The sequence below is a fragment of the Dipodomys spectabilis genome, unplaced genomic scaffold (assembly GCF_019054845.1).
Source record: "Dipodomys spectabilis isolate Male_0828 unplaced genomic scaffold, ASM1905484v1 ptg000059l, whole genome shotgun sequence".
Lineage (NCBI taxonomy): Eukaryota > Metazoa > Chordata > Mammalia > Rodentia > Heteromyidae > Dipodomys > Dipodomys spectabilis.
The window spans coordinates 4,520,173-4,538,612 of record NW_024870736.1 but is presented as its reverse complement, the minus strand read 5'-3'; the positions used below and the strand labels follow the sequence as shown (position 1 = coordinate 4,538,612).

Sequence of the window (18,440 nt, the reverse complement as noted above, 5' to 3'; positions counted from 1 at the left end):
TGTATAGGTCGACATAATCTCAGCACTAGGTTGTTTTTTTTCTCAATATAGGTGCACAAATGATTTAATTGAGCTGTGGGTAGTGCGTGTTCATGTGTGAACATAACATACATACGTATAAAGTTTTCCCTGTAAGTGTACTCATAGATTCACTGGCATCAAAATTCATTTTCCCCCTACTTAATCAGTATGCTGGTCTTTTACAGATTAAAAATGGCTTATTCCCATGCAAAGTCAAATTATTTCAATAAGTGTTTTCTTGCAATTAAGAAAATGCCTATTTACAAAATCTTGAGATACCAGGTCAGACGTCCACAGGCTGCAAAGAGGCGGATGTGCAGATCGGGGCCTCTTCTCAAGGTCTCCACGGGAGCTATGACACTGAGGGGCTACACGACCTCAGTCTCCTTACTTAAGCACCCTGGGTCGCCCTTTCCACGTCTGTAAAACGGCATTAGACAGGACCCACCCCTGATGAGGACTAAATTGGCCGGTGCGCCCCCAGGCTGAGAAGAGGGGCCGGCAAGTGCCTGGTGAGAGCCCCCACGTCCCTTTTTCTCAGGGAAACGCTCGCAGCTCACAGCGACAGCGGTGCAGACTAGCATTGGGGCTGCAGCGGCCTCCAGGTCGAGTCCGCAGCCGGGGCCCAGCTGTAGCCCCGGGCAGGGCAGGCGGAGCGCGGCTCCCCCTCGCCACTAAGGCCCGGAAACAAAGCGCCTGCCACCCGCGGGCGCGCGCCGCCTCACCGTCCTGCCCTCGCTGGCCTTCGGCCAAGACCACCAGGCCCCTACACATACCTCCAAGCCCGTCTGCGGCGCCCACAACCGGCACCGACCGGGCCCAGCCGGTCTCGCCTAGAGCTCGGGCCGTAGCTCTCCAACCACCAGCGCCCCACTTCCGCCCACCCAGAGCGCCGATAGCGTGGATCCGCCAGCTAGTCGAGCGCCGAGTCCCAGATGAGCCGCGCCTCCTAGAGACAGGAAGGGATGGTTGAGGAGGGAAGGGGACCGGAGGAGAATCGGCTGCACGGGTCATAAGGCTGAACTGGGTCTGCGCACTGCGCCGGGCCCAAGAGGTACATTACGGAGTGTACCGGTCAGGAAAGTGGGAGAGGCTCTGAGAGGCACCGGGCTGAGCCACCCGGCCCCCGGACCCCTGCTCCAAACCGAACCCTGTTTTCCTGGACAGGCTTTGTGAACGTGTGCCGACTTTACAACCTCAGTGTTCACCACGTGCACCTTTCTTCCCGCGCCTCCAGATTTTTCAGAGGGTGTGAGATAACATATGCCTTTGGGGCCATAGTTCACAATTCCAGCTCAGAAAATCGCGCGTTTCCGGGACTGTATTGGATCAGGAGGTCCTCGTGGGTCAATAGAATGTTGGAGAGGTAGGCTGCACCTTGTTTGAACTTAGCACCAGATCAAGAGAGTTGCACAGGGTGAGAGGGCTGCACTGAATTCGAAGGCCTCAGTGAAGCACAAAAGGTCAATGAGTTCCCTTGATCAAACTCAGGTTAAAGGGTTACACCAGATTGGGACGCCCAGTGAAATCAGTAGGCCCCACATGACTAAGCTCTGTGGTTCCAGCTGAGGGCCTGAAAAGCAGGGTGATACACATAGTTCAAAGAACCATGGAAAATACATAGGGACTTCTTGTCTATTGCCTGACCTCTGAGTGTTGAAGTTAACCCATGAATTAGGGCACCATGCAGGCACTGGTGATAGTAAGATCAGTGAAGGAGGCACTTCCCCATGGCTCTCAACTGGGGATGACCATGGTATAGTAAGATTTCAACAATTTAGGCAGGAAAGGATGGTTGTCAGCTTGAGGCGATCCAAGTCATAAACCCAGCTACATAGACCTTGGAGGTAGGAGGATTGATACCCAGGCCAGACAAAACCAAAAACACAAAACCCTACCTGAAAAAATAAAAAAGGTATGGGTTAGGTGGTACTCTACTTCCCTATTTAGTTCAAACCTAGTACTGCTATGAAAATAAATGAAAGGCTGGTGGTCTGCACTGGAGCACAAGGGGAGAAACTGGGAATCAAATTGGGAATTGTGACAAAATTGTCAAGACGGGGTTAGGAACATAAATAATGACAAGGTATTTATATTTAAGTACTGGAGCAGTGGTTTCTTTACTAAGACAGGAAAAATCAAAGGACCAAAAAATGCAGCCATCCGACAAAGGATGACATCCAGGGGCTCAGATCTGACAGGACCAAGGATCTAGATCATGTCCATGAACAAGCAACATGGAACACAGAAGTGCTAGTTGCAGGTGAGGGAATCTAGAGGGAAGATCAGGAGAAACACAATGAGATAATGGGAAAACCATAGGACTAACTGCAGCAATGTACCCCATTGCAAAACCCCCCAACCCTCCTGAGACGATCTGTTTTCTCCCCAGTAAAATATGATTGGACATCACCCTGAGGGTGGGTGCAACAGGGATAGGAGTAACATACAGTAGCAGAGACTGAAGTCTTCTGGGAACACTTGTCGTTTTCTTTGTGCCTGAGGACACTGGAGCAGATTTTCTGGAAGCACAGGAGAAAAAGTTCATTCACTCAGAAGTAAGCCACAAGCAGTCGCTTCTGGAGCTGATCCTGAATTGGTGGCACTCAGGGCGGTGCAAAGTCCCCATATAGACTGTGCTCTACTTGCCACCATCAAAGTCAAATACAAATCTAGAAAACTTATCTCTGGGTCATTCTTTGATGGAACCAGCCAACATTGTCATTATAAGCCCAGAACAACCTGTGCTTATTAGTGTCAGGTCCACCCAGGAAGGCCTTACAGATGCCTCCCACCTACCCTCCAGTATCTGTGTCACCTAGGTAACTGGCACAGCTGTCTGGAAGCAGTAACCTCCCCTTCCCTGGGGTCATATCCTGAACTGCCCCCAACCCCCACCCCTCCCCCCACCCCTCCAACCACCGCTTTGTGTCTCCCATCCGACATGGGAAGGTCCCCGGTTCTGATGTCACATCCACATCAGGTGTGGCCACCACTTCCTCCCACCTGGCCACACTTTCTCTCACCTGGCCATACTTCCTCCCTGCCACTGCCCTAGATAAACTTGGGTAGACAGCAGCCCACCTCTTCAGCCATGGGGCTCCACCATGCATGGCAATTCTGGAAACAAACTTCTTTTTCCTGCCTGAATACTGTGTGGTATTTTCTTCATCAGCTACCTAATTTAAACCTAACAATTAATATTCACGAATCTTTAATAATGAATTGCACTCTTATTTGGAAAATATATTCTCGGAAAAACATATAGCGCCAATGTTTTTAGTCATGCAATTTAGAATGATTTTTGTCTTCTTTTATCCAGAGGATGTGTCAAAGTATTTCTTCAGTAGACAACAACTAGACTATCCTTAGGACTGTTCATTTTAAAGACCAAGGGGAAAGCATTTAAAATTTGAATGAAGAGATTTAGCAACATAGTTCCAAAGGAAATAAAGTAAGAAATCTTTGGCAGCAGTGCACCTCTTCACAGTGAAACCAAACCCTTTGGGTCTCAATGACATGCCATTTCTCAGGTTAGGTGATCCTGCCATTTAGCTGGGATATATGGGTCTTGAAACCTCAGATTTTTCCTGGATTGAAAAAATAAAATAAATAATATCATATTCCTGAAACAAAAACACTCAGAAGAGGAAAGATATTCTTTTGTCATTATAACTGATGCTGTTTTCTTTCTTTTTCCTTAAGTTTCTGATTCTAATTCTAAAACAAGCTTGCAAACATTGTGCAGTGTCTGCAGAAGTTGGTAGGAAATAAAAATCATTAAATCTAAAATTGTAATAGTAGCTGTTGGAGCAAGTAAACATCATGGTGACTCGTACGTTCGATGAAACAGTCAAATGTCATTGAACTTAAGAGAAAAGAATGTTAAAACATGCAACCAGTTTGGAAAAACTAAAAGATGTGTCTATCTTTTCCTTAAATACTATTTTGTGTATCAATTTTAAAACAACACCTTAAATGTATTGCACTTCATGTATCCATCTGAAATAGACAATAATTAATAAATACTTTAACCCTCAAAACAATAAGGATTTACCATATCTGAGTGAATCCTTTTACCAAAAGCTGTTTTAGATATTCTTATAGTGTTGTTCTTAGTTAAGGAAGCCCTTTACTTCATTTCATTTTTACCTTCACTATAATTATCATGTGCTTCTTGCAAATGTCTTTATGTGGATTTAAACATCTATGTTTTTTATGGGCTTCAGAGCTCTGTAGAAGAAAAAGTCCTCAACACAGGCAAATGTCTCCAATCAGCTTTGCAGCAAAAAGAGCTCTGTGGCTTTTCTATTTGCTTGCAATTTGCATATTTTCATTAAAAATTGTAAATAAACCTTACTTCATAGAAGGGTATGGTGTTACAATCGTGGTACACCAACCATATGGTGATTGCTGCCATCCAGAGCAATGATGCAGATGTGTTTTGCACCTGTGTTTATATCTGGGCAGTTTTGGCAGTAGGTTGTGTCTGTAGGTGGTCCAAAAGGGAAAAGAGAAATTGAGGAAAGGCATTTACTGCCCGAGAGATCTAAGGGCCACAAAACCTGGAGAAAAGGAACAGGGGCAGTATGTGAAAACAGCTTATCTTAGCAAACCACAAGAGCACTTTCCTGTCCCTGCCAGCCTTTCCCTGTGTTTCAGGGGGCAGTAATAATATAATTCTGTGAAAAGAAATTCAGGTATCTTTATGTTTTGATGAAAGATGTCTACCTGGACATAAAATAACATTTTAATTTGTTTTAAATTGCTAGTAGGTAAGTAATATTTTGGGGGTGGGGGGGAAGCATTGTGTTTGTCTTTTGGAATTTTCCAAAATACAAAAGCTGTCTATAACTCATTTTCTGGAAAAAAGGCCAGTTTTCATTTGGTCACTAAAAACAATGATCACAGAAAGGGAAAAGAAAATAACAACATATTTCTAGTTAATTCCATGGTCATAATAGAGTACCCTGTAAAGCTTGAGGCTCAGGGAAGTTTGCCCTGGATTCTATTTTGTAGCTCAATCCCTGAAAAACAGCATCCCACGTGGAGCAGAAATTTCAACCATGGTTTCATATTTACAGGGAAGTGTTGTGCGAAGTTTAGAGTCATGTCCATACTTCTTTATACTACTGTCCAGAATGTCACCATGCACATGACTTGCCATTTGACTTTTGGTTCGTTCTCTCTCTCTCTCTCTCTCTCTCTCTCTCTCTCTCACCTCTTTTCTCTCTCCTCTCTCATTCAAATGACACGAGTTTTATCTAAGTTCTTTTATTGCTCAGTTGAGCCTCTGGTTCCCCACAAACCCAATAAAAGATTTAAACTCCTTAGAAGAGATTTTTCCTATATCTATGTCTTTGAGAGAGTCAAGGGTGATTTGTCTAGGGATTAATCTTAGTTTCCAAAGGCTCTGTCAGGCATCACTAAGTATGTCTCTGCCACTTGCTCTTGCTCACCAGGGTTGTGTCCTAACCAGGTCATCATCAAGTACCTGTCCTGTCTATACAGGAAGCTGCCCTTTTTCCATATTCTGTGGTCTTAAGGGATAGGAGCACACATACAGAAAGAAAATTACCAAGGAGTCCAATAGTTTAAAGTTTGGACCTTTGTTTTTTCTGATTAAACATTTGTAACATAATAGTTTCAGTAGGAATTCATTTTTCACCCCTTGTGAGAAAATAACACTAAAAAACAGCAAAACACAAAAAATAAAGAAGCAAAATATATCCATAACCCCTGAAAGAAGAAAAAAGAATTTACCAACTGACTACTGATTAAAAGGAAAATCACATGAAAAAATCCAAAGCCCACATTTTTGAGTCAGGTAGGACATGAACTTGAACTCGGGGCCTGGGCACTGTGCCTTAGCTTTTTCAGTTAAGGCTGGTATCCTACCATTTGAGACACAGCTCTACTTTTGGCTTTTTGATAGTTAATTGGAGATGTCAATCTTATGGACTTTCCTTACCCCCCTTTGGCTCTGAACTGTGATCCTGAAATCTTAGTCTCCTGAGTAGCTAGGATTGCAGGCATGAGCCACTGACACCTGGCATTTTGTGTGTGAGTGAGTGTGTGTGTGTGTGTGTGTGTGTGTGTGTGTGTGTGTGTGTGTGTGTGTGTGTGTGTGTTCTGGGCCTGGGGCTTGATTTCAGGGCCTGGGCACTGTTCCTGACTTTATGTACTCAAGACTAGTGCTCTACCACTTGATCCACAGCTCCACTTTTTTAGTGGTCAATTGGAGATAATCAGGAACTATTCTGTCTAGGTTGGTGTCAAACCTGGATCCTCTGACCTTAGCCTCTTGAGTAGCTAGAGATTACAGGCATGCATCACAGTTAATCTCATTTGTGAAATAAGATAGTAAAATGGGGGACAGTCTAAAATACCTTTAAGCTGTACAATTTTATGAGCATACTTTTCTATAATTGACTATTCTGCCTTAAATTTTGGCTGAGCTTCAGTGCCCTCTCTTCTGGCAACTTTTATCTGGCCATCTGCACAGACCAGGACATATGGGTGGTGTTAGGGGAGTTTTTCCAAATAAGTCTATATGCCAGCAGTACTAGCTAGCACTGATGGTTCTGCAATTCAAGTAAATGGATTTTTTTTCACCCAGATGCTTTGTCCTTTACATTTGTTACATATATGGCAACTCACTTTAAAAAGAATTTTTTGGTTGCTCTCTCTGACCTTGAAGCAGATTTTTGGTCCTTTTCTGTTTCCATAACTTGTGGCTTCCCTGTCATGAATCATTTCCACACCTTCCAAACAACACCCCTGCCCTCTGAACTAATTACTTTGCTGTTTTCAAAGCCAAACCACAGTAGGTCAGCTGTAAAGTAAAGTAGTAAAGAGAAAAGCAATGTAATGTTAAATACCTGGACTGAATTTTTTAATTTGCGGTTTGATTGAATTCCTGCTTTTCCATTCAGCAATCTTTCTAAGCTTGGCCACATTGTTTTTCAGAGTTTGAAGGTTGAATCTGTGTTGATTTCCATTATTACTAAATTTTTCACGTATTTAACATGATGCATATCCATTCTACTAATGTATATTGGAAGGTTAAATGAATACATAGGCATGAATGATAGAGTTACATGTGTTCGTGTGCTTTCTCTCACATAATCAATAGTTTTTTTACGAATACTGAGAATGTGTGAGAATTCCTAACAAAAGTTCATTTAAGAACAAAGGAGGAATCTCTAATTACGTAATTAAAATGGTATTCTAGAATGCTCTATGCATTTGATGGTCATTTGCCTTTATCCAGTCTTCATTTTGTGAAAGAAGAAAATGCCTGCAATTGCTATTTGTTCCTTCAGGTCACTTTGTGTTTTGGATATATTTAAATGTAATTGTTACTGATATTAAATGGCCTCCTATTTGCTAGCATGTGTTTGTTAAAATATGTTCAGAAGGAAGTTTTCATTCTTTAGGAAAATCAGTTTTGAACTAGAATTTATAGACTATGTTTTCCTTAGTTACAATGCTGGCTGGCTTTGAAATGCCTAACCATTGTGTGACAAGGCACGATGTTGACTAATATCCAGAAAAAAATATTAAACAGCATCCAGCTTTCTGAGCTCTTGCTTTACATATTCTAGTAACTATTGACGCTTTAAGTTTGGCAGCAATTTTTTTAGTAAATATAATTAGATTCTATAATGTCACATAAAATATGGTTCAAATGCAAAAGTAAAGTAGTGTATTATATCTACTCCCCTTCCCATGATTTTTTGGCATGCTGTAAGAGAAATAAAATATAAATTAATTTTGAAATAATTTAGAATTCTTTTTCAGAATAAGACAACTCAGCTTCCCAATCAAATAGAGGGGAGCCTTTTGCATATTTAGTGCATCTTCTATTTTTACAGAATTTTCACTTGATTTATGATGACACAATAATTCCTTTCTTTAAAAATGTCAAAGAAATCTGTATTTAACTGATCTGAGAAGCACTACAATTCCTGGAGGTACTTACCAAAGAAAATGATTTATGTCTAGTCACTAAGTCAGAGATATCTATACATGTACAATGCAGAAATTCAAACTTCAATTTTTCAAGTCCACAAACATTGAGAGTATCTCTTATATGGAAGACATTGTTCTTTTTACTGCACATTACCTCTTGCTTTTCTATAAATTAAGCTAATCTGCCATTAAGATAAAGAAATAATATTATTAATTTCCCAGTAAACCAACAGTTTGGACACTGGAAGGAGGGGAGAATAAGTTACAATGTTGTTTGATCTTTGTTGTTGTTATTTGTGCTGCTCTTGATGAGTTAGTCTTTATGATCAGAGTTGATACAGCAGTCTAAAAGAGAATACGTTGGAGAGAAACTCTTTAACAATTAAGAAAATAGCCACTAAAACTATAAAGAATATACTTGATTTTAAAGCAGGTGCTAACACATTTAAATAGGAAAATTCCAAGTAAAGGACTTGGTTAGGTTTATATAAAACATGATTACATAAGCAGTATTTGAGGGTGGAAATTATCCCAAGTACAAGGCCACATTCACAACTAATCCTTTAACAACCTCCACAAACATGAGTAAGATCACTGCTGTATAAGGTCAATTGCCCCATAAGTTATTAGTCTTTAAATTTTTAATGAACTTATTGGAAATGTATATTATAATTACTATATGTGATCATTTGCATAAGCATTGAGAATTCTTATGAAATACAGAAAGATAGGCATGTAGAGGTTGGGGTTTGTACCTCAGGGGCATATTAACTTGCTTAGCATGATGAAAAACTTGGGTTCAGTCACCAGTAGTACAAAATAAAAAGATAGTGTTTTAAAATTGTCTTCACATCCTAATTAAGACTCTAATAACTACATATTATCAATTTCAAATTATCACAAGCATTATATATTTCATGACATTAAAAAAACCTAAGTAATTTTGAATATTCAACTTCCTTATAAAATACATTATAGAATACAGAAAGTTCTTTCATGGAATTAAGGATTTCTACTTTACCCCAAAAAGATTTACTTATTTTGAATAACATCAAATTAACTTTTATAAACCTAAAAGCCTTTATATTTCTTAAGAGGGATTAAGAATGTTTCTACATTGTAGAAGCATTTTGTGAAGTAACAATACAGCATTTAATAAGTTATCCTTCTAAAAAGTCTTAGCAATAAGTTTATTCAAGTATGAAATAACAAAATAAAACAATTTATCTTGATCAGTGAATTTATACTCACTTATTGTCACTCAGCATATCTGTAATACTTCAGATATGAACAATATTGCTGTTAATATTCATAATTAATAAGACCTGTCAATTTCTGATAAAAACTTGGATATCCTTAATATTTTCAAATCTCCGGGAATCCCAGATGTTAAAATCTTCACCTATTTTTGTTTGCTGGTTTCCCTCATTCCCCTCAAGTTCACTACTACCATGGTTAGCATAATGCACACTGAGATGCTAACAGCCAGTGCAGGATGTCTACAGCCCAGGGACAGTGAGTGGACGGGAGCACTAGGCAAGGCTAAAGCTAGTGCTTCAGTCCATGGGTGAGATACAGACTATCAATTTCTTATTATTTCATAGAGATTTACTTTCAATTCATAGGGACTGAATATGTTACATGTCCTATTTTAATATAAAGGGGCAAAAATGGTTATAAAACAAAACAAAAAAGTGGGGGTAGACAGAAAAGTTGAGTCAACAGACCATGAGTTCCTTGCTCTTCTCCTCCCTTCATCTCTTCATCCCTCTCTCTTTTACTCTCTCCCTTCTTTCCTTCTTTCCTTCTTTTTTTCTTTGAATAGAGTTTTTCTTGATAAGTAATAGGCATCCATCATTGCTCACACACACACACACACACACACATGCAAATAAATATATACATGTGTTCACATATATGCCCATATAGACACATATTCAATAGGTAAGTGCATACATGTCCACATGCACATGTGCACATGTATATCCACACATATGCATAGAACCTCAGCAATGCCTCCATACAATGCATATCCACATACACATACGCATGCAGATGCAGATGCATACACATCCAGACTCACACGCACATGCATTCCACATACTACAAAGAAAATATTGAAAAATTAAGCTGCATTTAGAGTTAGGTGTTCATCAAAAGACTTGGAATGGGTAAGTGAGGGTAGTACTACTAGAAATTAGTTCTGACCATCTATGCCAGGAACTGTGAGGGAAGCGGCTGTGGGACTCAAGGCCTTTGAGTGTTTAGATTCTATATTGCTTACTTATTTTAGCCACCTTGCATCATCCTGTTTCATCAAGCAGTTTAAATGTTTATTTCCCCACATCTCCTGGGTCTTTTCCGTAAATTAAGGTCTTCATCACAATTCCATGTAAAAAATAATGCTGACAGTGGTGTCCTAATTTTTTTTGAAAATTCTCTGATTAACACATTTGTTTTTTGTGGCTGAACCACTCATCATAGAAAGATTGTTCACTGGCACTCTGCCTTCAGCAGCAATTCAGATTACTAAGGAGTGTGTAACTGGAGAATTTTGCTAGGGAGGGCTGGACACCAGGCCTCTTCTCTATCTGGAAGGGAGTTGACAGTCTGAACTACCCGATCAATGGCTATGGATGTCTGTCAGGTTCCTTGCTCTCTTGCCTATATAACCTTTTTTTGCCTCTCTTATGAGAAAGGACTCTGAAGGACCAATTTATTTTCACGAGAAAAAGAAATCAGGAACCTGGTTTATTTTGTTTTATGCTTTGGATAAACTAATCCATATCAGGTGAGTTGTCACTGTTTACAGTTACATATCAGATGTAGAAAGCTGATACAGAAATCCAATAATTTTATTATCCAACATTGTACATACATTCAAGCTTTCTGTCTAAGTCATTACATTTCAAGAGAGAGCAAAGATGGGAAGATTGTTCGTACTTCGGCTTTTGTGTTTTGTCCCCTGCTTTCACTGTATTTGATGTCGGTATAATTTGTGTTTTGTTTTCTATATACTATTTGGCAACCCAGTCCCTTCTCTGCCTTCTGCAGATGGTGACTGTCCTCTGTAATATAAATTCTCCAGCCTAAACTTTGCATTTTTATCAGGCATAATTTTGAAATTCTGGTCAATGACTAATTTAGCAATGAGTTTTGTTGGTGCACAAATTATAAAATATACTCTGATGTCACACTTCCTTGTTTACATGAAATGGCAGCTCTTGGCTCAACTCAGGAGATAGGGTAAGTCAAAATAAGTGATTTTGTTGTTGTTTATTCTATGAAATACATTTCTTTGACATACATTCTAGATCTTTGAAAGTGGATATGATAGTGAGAAATATTAAAAATGAACATATTTTGGAGACTTTGTGTAAGTGGTAAAACAGGCCTTTATCTGTTTAGACTTCCTACAAAAGCCAAGGCATACAAATGGACAATTACCTAGGTGCCATTTATTTACTTAACATAACAAAGCAAAAGAGACCCAGCCCTCTAGAGGCCAGCCCACTAACAGGAAAACAGAAGCAGTTGCAGCAATGTAATTTGCTTTTAACTTTTTATTTTTAAAAGGCCAAATAAAAACTGTTAAATAAAATACATTTGCAATATGAATGAAGGTTTTTTTTTTAACTTCTTTTCTGCATTACATATTAAGTATATCCATTCAAGATTCAGTATCTTCTTTATTTAAATTGCAACATATTTCCTATTTTTCAGACTTGATTATTTTACTATGTATATGCTTTCAAAAACACAGTTTTACTTTATATATTTTTCTATTGAATTTAACATACCTTTTAAACAAATTACAGAATTATGAAATGAATTAGATATTTTAAAATACTTTTGTAGTCTATGAAGAGCTATATAAACATGCATTGTTACCAAGATAATATAGCAACTTTCAAATATATAACCAGTATCATGGGAAAAGCTATTAGTTATTATTTATCTTGCATATTTATATTGAAAATTTGTATTTCAGCTAGACAATACTTGCAGATTTTTTTCCATTAATATCTTTAATTTTTAAGACAAGGTATGCAAGTGTAGCTAATTAAATTGTTTGACATGCTTAAGACTCTGGGTTCAACCTCCAGTTCCCTTTAGTAAAGGAAAAGAAAGAAAACTATATTTAGAAGAAATCCCATATATGAATTCCAATAAAGCATTAGTAAGTTTTTTCCACTCGAGAAGTCAGATACATTTATATACTTATTTTTATGCAAGATTTTTTGATAGTGTTTACTAAAAAAGTAAAAAACTCCTTAAGTAACATAAACATTTTGGTTAAAAGGTACAGATAAAGTCTTGTGTTTTGTGTTTTGTTCTCCTACAGTTGCCCAAACTATAAAAAGGAGCAGTGGGTTTATTTCAAGAGATTATTTTTGTTAGCATATATTAATTATACATTTAATAATTTTATTAGCCTACATTGACAATAGTTTCAATGTGCAACTTCCACATTAGCACACAATTTGCCCTAGGCAATCTCATTCCCCTCTTCTCCTTTTTCCTTCCATCACCGTCTCAGAACAAATTCCTCAGGTTTTATTGTTCTATTTTCATATATACACGTGGAAGGACTGGTGGTGTTTAAGGTTTACTTTCAGTTCATAAGCATAGCAACCATTTGCTCCACAAAGGAACTTATTTTCCATTTTGAGAAAAATTGATGTACCCTTAGCAAGCCCATCAAATACACCAATGGCAGCTAAGTATTTGGAACACATCTGCATTAAGAAAATTAACAAGGTCCTGCCCCTTTTAAAGATATAAAAATGGAAATTGACTTGCCCTTGAATTAGTACTCTTTCAATAAAATTAATTCAATTAAAATAATCATCTTTGGCAATTAAATCTTATAAATACATGTAAATATTTCAGACACTCTAAATTTTTTCTTTTAATGTATTTCACACAAAATGTGTCAATTATCAATTTTTTTCTCAGCATTTTTTTAGTTTAGAAATCAAAGGTGCACACATCTAGGGTGAAATCAAAAGTCCTTTCTAAAGTATGAATACTCTAAGCCAAGTGTATAAATCTATTTTTTGCCAAAATTATGTTTTTATATAAGTGCATTGAAATAGAGTCCTCTTTGCATGTTGGGCATACTAAATTTACAGTCATGATAGATTATTAGAACAACATGGTTTAGCATCTTGAGAAAATTAGAAGTTCACTGTTAGCTCACATATTCCTAAAGAAAAACCCTTATGCCCCATATGCATTCTGTTACTTGTATATAACTCCAGAGCTACGGTATAGTGAAATAAGCTTTATTTTTGTAGCTTTCTAAAAAAATACTAACTGGGCAGAAAATTAGTCCATTGTATAAAGATTCAGAAAAAGGAATTGATTATTGAATTGTTTCAGATAATGTTCAGTTCTCCTATTTATCTTTTACTTGTCATAGTGATTGAACATAGCACTGTATTTGCTCCTTTTCTATGAGGAAGTAACTTCTCTTTAATTTCATGAAAGAAGCAGCCATGTCCAGTGGCTTATATTTAGTTGCAATTTATAGACTGAGGATTCCAAAGTCAAAGCTTGGTTCAGTGTTCTGCTGTGTGTCTGCATGCTGACAGAGACTGTATTTTTCTTCTCATTGTTGTAGTTTGAAACACTGCACTGCTGAGAAAATGCCATGAAAATAACCCACTGCATTCCTGGAAAATAAATAAGCAAGGCCACCCAAATTTTCAATTAGTGCTCCTGCAGAATGCAGGAAATGGCAAGAGATCCATCCAAGGCGCCCTAGGCCAGTTAGGAATGGAGAGCAGGGACAGGAAGGCCGGGAGGGCAGGCAGGCCCAGTGTGAGGATGGCCCATCTCCAAGGAAAACTGTACACTAACAGCTAAGGCAGGCTTCCTGAGACCCGCTCAGCTTCTTCTGTGATCCAGGGTCTTGTGAAACTTCAACCCTTGGTTGGTTTGTGGTAAAGTTAACACCTGAACATTGGGCTGTCATTTCCTATTCTATGGCATAACTTAGCAAACAGTTTCAGTGTCCCCGCATGCAGAGTGTCAGCCACCTGAAGCAATGAGGTTCTGGTCAGCTGAAGAAAATTATGAAGTACTTTTGATTTCTAAGGTAAGGCCTAAGAACCCCATTATTTACTACTCAGTGGCAATTACTTGCTAATATTCCCCAGCTGGCCAAGGAATCCCCTGTCATGAGGAAAAGAAGCACAGGCAATACATATCTAAAGCCCAAGTGAGCTCTAGTCCTGTTCGAACTAGCAAGAAGTGTAAGAATAAGATTCTTGAGGAAGGCAAGACTATTTTAGAAACTCCTTACTTGATTGTATTTCTCTGGAACGTTCAAATTACTAGTCTAAAGATGGTACTTGAAAATCGAAAATGAAAGAAAACTATAATGGGCCTTTGGGACCCTGTGCTTATAATGACTCCTCTTTCTCATTCTCTGATTTGCTTTCTGCTTCTCAGATCCTCACTGCTGTGGCCTTTGGGATTTCTTGTTTCATTATGTTGAAGTTGGTTAACAGAGAAAGGGAGAAAGAAAAGGTTTTGGTCTTTCCATTTGCAGAACAGAAGCCCTGGTTATTGTCATTTGGGATGCAATTTATCTGTATCATAAGCCTGATTGTTTTAAAACTAGGCTACATTTGTTGATCCCCTTCACATTGTACTGGTAAATCAAAAGCAATTGTACACATTCTGATTATTCTTACAACCAAGACATGAAATAATTGAGTAGTTACTATGAGGTAAGAAAAAAAACAAAACTCTGAAGCCAGGTGCTGGTAACTTATGCATATAATCTTAGCTACTCAGGAAACTGAGATCTGAGGAACATAGTTCAAAGTGAGCACAGGCAGAAATAAATCCAGGAGACTTTTTATCTCCAATTAACCATTAAAAATCAGAAGTGGAAGTGTGGCTTAAGTGGCAGAGCACCAGCATTGAACAAAAAATCCAAGGCCTTGAGTTAAAATCCCAATACTGGTGCAAGGAAGGAAAGAAAGTAATAAGGAAGAATAGAAGTCAGGAAGGAAGGAAGGAAGGAAGGAAGGAAGGAAGGAAGGAAGGAAGGAAGGAAGGAAGGCTTGCTCATAAGTAATCTCTAAGCTACAATCACAATGTGTAGACAAAAGAAATGGTGTGGAAACGAAGATATGGATCTGTCACTTCAACTAAATATTAAATATAAAATTCAAATTGTGCTTTGTAATTATTTAAAAAACTATGCTGTGTATTTGTGCCATTAACAAGAGATTGGATTTTTTAAATGCTTATAGAATGAATGGAAACAAAAGCAGTCATTGTATATTTCCTTTTAGCTGGTTTCTTCTGGTTAACAGTATTTTCTTGCAAAACAACTTATTTTTAGGTCAGAAAGGATATCATTTCCTTTTCACAGTAAAATCAGAGATTTCATTTTTGTACAGAACTGCAGCATTTCCTATAATTGAATTCCAACAATTTGTGAGCGTGTTCCTTTCCCAGTTTCTCTACACAGAACAAAGAATATGGCAATCGAAAAGCCTTTTAATCCATTTGCATAGTTTCAAAATATACATGGCTTTACTTTCTTGGGTAATGTAAATTGGAACCACAAGGAATTGAGCAGGATCAGAGTATATTATCCATATCACAGGGTAGACCTGAGAAAAAACGCTTTAGGGAAATCCTCCCCATCTTTCTTCAACTTGCTTCTGCTACAATCTGTAAGGCCTCTCTCTCTCATCTTTTCTTCTTTCTTCTTCATGTCTATGTCCTTACTTCTCAGTTTTTGTTAGCACATACCATCTATCTTACCTGCTTCCAGGAAATTATCCAATGAATTCACATTAAAGTCTAAGTTATTCATAGGATTTAACTTATGTATTCAACAAATGTGTCTAAGTGCCATACTTGGTAAGGTTTCTGGGAAATGTAGAAATGAAACTGGCACTTGGCCTTACGATAAGACTCCAAAATAAATAACCACAACACAAAGCCTCAGTCCCCAAGTTATAGTTGGAAGAGACCTTGATATACTGTAGACCAAATCTCTGATTTTATTGATGAAAAAGTCAAGACTGAGAATAAGCTGATTGACATGACCATGGTTTTAGTAAAACTTGTCTGTGTAGCATACTTTGTAGATTGCATTAATAACCACATTGTTCTGGCACATTATGATGGATAAAATTGTTAGAGAAATAATTACTGCTGCTCTGACTGGGTTTTCCTCTGAATCTTCTTGATGTCAGCTTTGAATGTAGGCTTGTTTAGACAATGTAATAGGAAAGAAGTGAACCAAGGCATCATTTCCCCTCTTTCAAGGCATCTCAATTTTCCAGAAAAAGGCCTCTTATTCAACCTAGGTTCTGGGATATAGAATACATGAGATGAAGTCACAGGTATGATGGATGTATCAAGAGTGAGAGAAAAAATCTTTGTTGATATAAGGTCTCTGACATTTTATAGTTGTTTATTAAATCAGGGTCATTATAAATATGGAGATCCTAATTTGTGCATCTGTTTGATGTTGAGTACTAATTTTTTTTTTTTGGTTGGTCATGGGGCTTGAACTCTGGGCTTAAGTGCTGTCCTGTGCTCTTCAGTTCAAGGCAAGTGCTCTACTGCTTGAGCTACAGCGCCACTTCCAGTTTTCTAGTGGTTTTATTGGAGATAAGAGTCTCACGGCCTTTGGGGCCCGGGCTGGCTTTGAACCACGATCCTCAGATCTCAGCCTCCTGAGTAGCTAGAATTACAAGCATGAGCCACCAGCGCCCAGCTCCTAAATTTTTATATTAAGATTTAGAAGGGTGAGAGGGGTTTTGGTGGTTAACACTCACTATTCTGTCCCTTGGGCTTTTTGGAGACTGTGCCTGGGTAAACAAAACCCTGGAAGGCCATCGACTTCACTGTCCAGTGATAGCCAAGTTCACCCATACCATCAGGTGCTTTCATATGAGAATTCTGGAAGCATCATCTTAGATACCTGAGAAGGAATCTAAGATGATGTGCTTTCCTCTCTTTGGTCACTTCAGTTATTATTGACCAGAGCCAGGTGTTCCAAATGGAAAAGTCATAATAAAAAACATCTATGAGATAGATTAGAAAGTGGTACACTTATGAGAAAACAATTAAGAAGGTCCAGAGTATATTCATCCTTAAGAATACACAAAATCAACCGGGCGCACCAGCTCACGCCTGTAATCCTAGCTACTCAGGAGGCTGAGATCTGAGGATAATGGTTCAAACCCAGCCCGGGCAGGAAAGACTGTGAGACTCCTATCTCCAATAACCACCAGAAAACCGGAAGTGGTGCTGTAGCTCAAGTGGTAGAGCGCTCGCCTTGAGCTGAAGAGCTGAGGGACAGTGCCCAGGCCCAGAGTTCAAGCCCCAGGACCGACAAAAAAAAAAAAAAAAGAATACACAAAATCTTCATGGTGTTTGGGTTCTTTGAAGAAGAAATGGTAATTTGACATTCTGAGATAGCAGGGCCATTTACAGTAAATTCATTGCTATCAGAGACTTTGCTTCAGAAAACTTAGAACATGAACTGTGGGTGTGACTCAGTGCTAGAATGAATAGTTGATATGCACAGGGCCCTGAGGTTAGTCCGCAGCATTGTAAAAAAAGTTTTTTTTAAAAGTTTGTAGTTTTGTTATTTCTTTTCATTTCTTGTGTATTTCATTTGCCTATAAATAAAGAACAAAACATTAGTTCAAATAATTTTGCTTGTTAATCATAAAATTCTACTTACTAGCTCATTGGAGCAAACTTTTTACTTTTGTTGTTTCAGAGGAGACCAGGTTGCTCCAAATCACTATACTCTACATCCTGGCATACACTCTTATAGCATTTTTTCTGGCATTTAGGCAGTAATTATATACAAGAATGTTTTCTACACTTATGTCTATATTCTCAACCCTGAGCACTAAGCCAAACAAAGGCAGAAGAGTGTTTTGCTGACCTGTCTTAAACCTAGCATAGGTCCTGACACAAGTAAGCTTATAGCAAATACCTACTGAATCATAAATCAATAAATACCATACCATTGAACTTTCACATTCAACATATGTAGGAAAGATGTCCACTTTATAAAGTGAAGGAATTATGTATCTGTGATTGCATATAGAAAAAAGGTCAAAATTATTGTCAAGAATTGCCACCATATATGTCAGGGCCTTTCCTCAATAGCAAGTCAAATATATTATTTAAGTCACAGCCTATAACTGTGCTGTGTCTTTACGTTTTCCATGTAACCATATGTGTCTTTGAAATTCATTCATGATGAAAACACTTTAAATATTGGTAAAAGCAATATATAATTGTCCTATGAAGTAAATTTACAACATTTTGCTTAGCTAGGCACTGGTGGCTAAAACCTATAATCTGAGCTACTCAGGATGCTGATATCTGAGGATTACAGTTCAAAGCCAGCCCAAGCAGGAAAGTTTGCAAGACATTCTTTTTCT

At 38.3% G+C, this 18,440-nt stretch overlaps 1 protein-coding gene across 1 annotated transcript in view; it reads right to left on the bottom strand.

The window, feature by feature from the left end:
* Positions 1 to 893, bottom strand: part of Exoc2 (exocyst complex component 2) — a 193,583-nt gene extending 192,690 nt beyond the window's left edge. Inside the window, exon 1 of the mRNA XM_042680324.1 lies at positions 798 to 893. The gene's annotated coding sequence lies outside the window, so the exon portion shown is untranslated. The remainder of the gene's footprint in view (positions 1 to 797) is intronic.
* Positions 894 to 18,440: the final 17,547 nt, after the last annotated feature.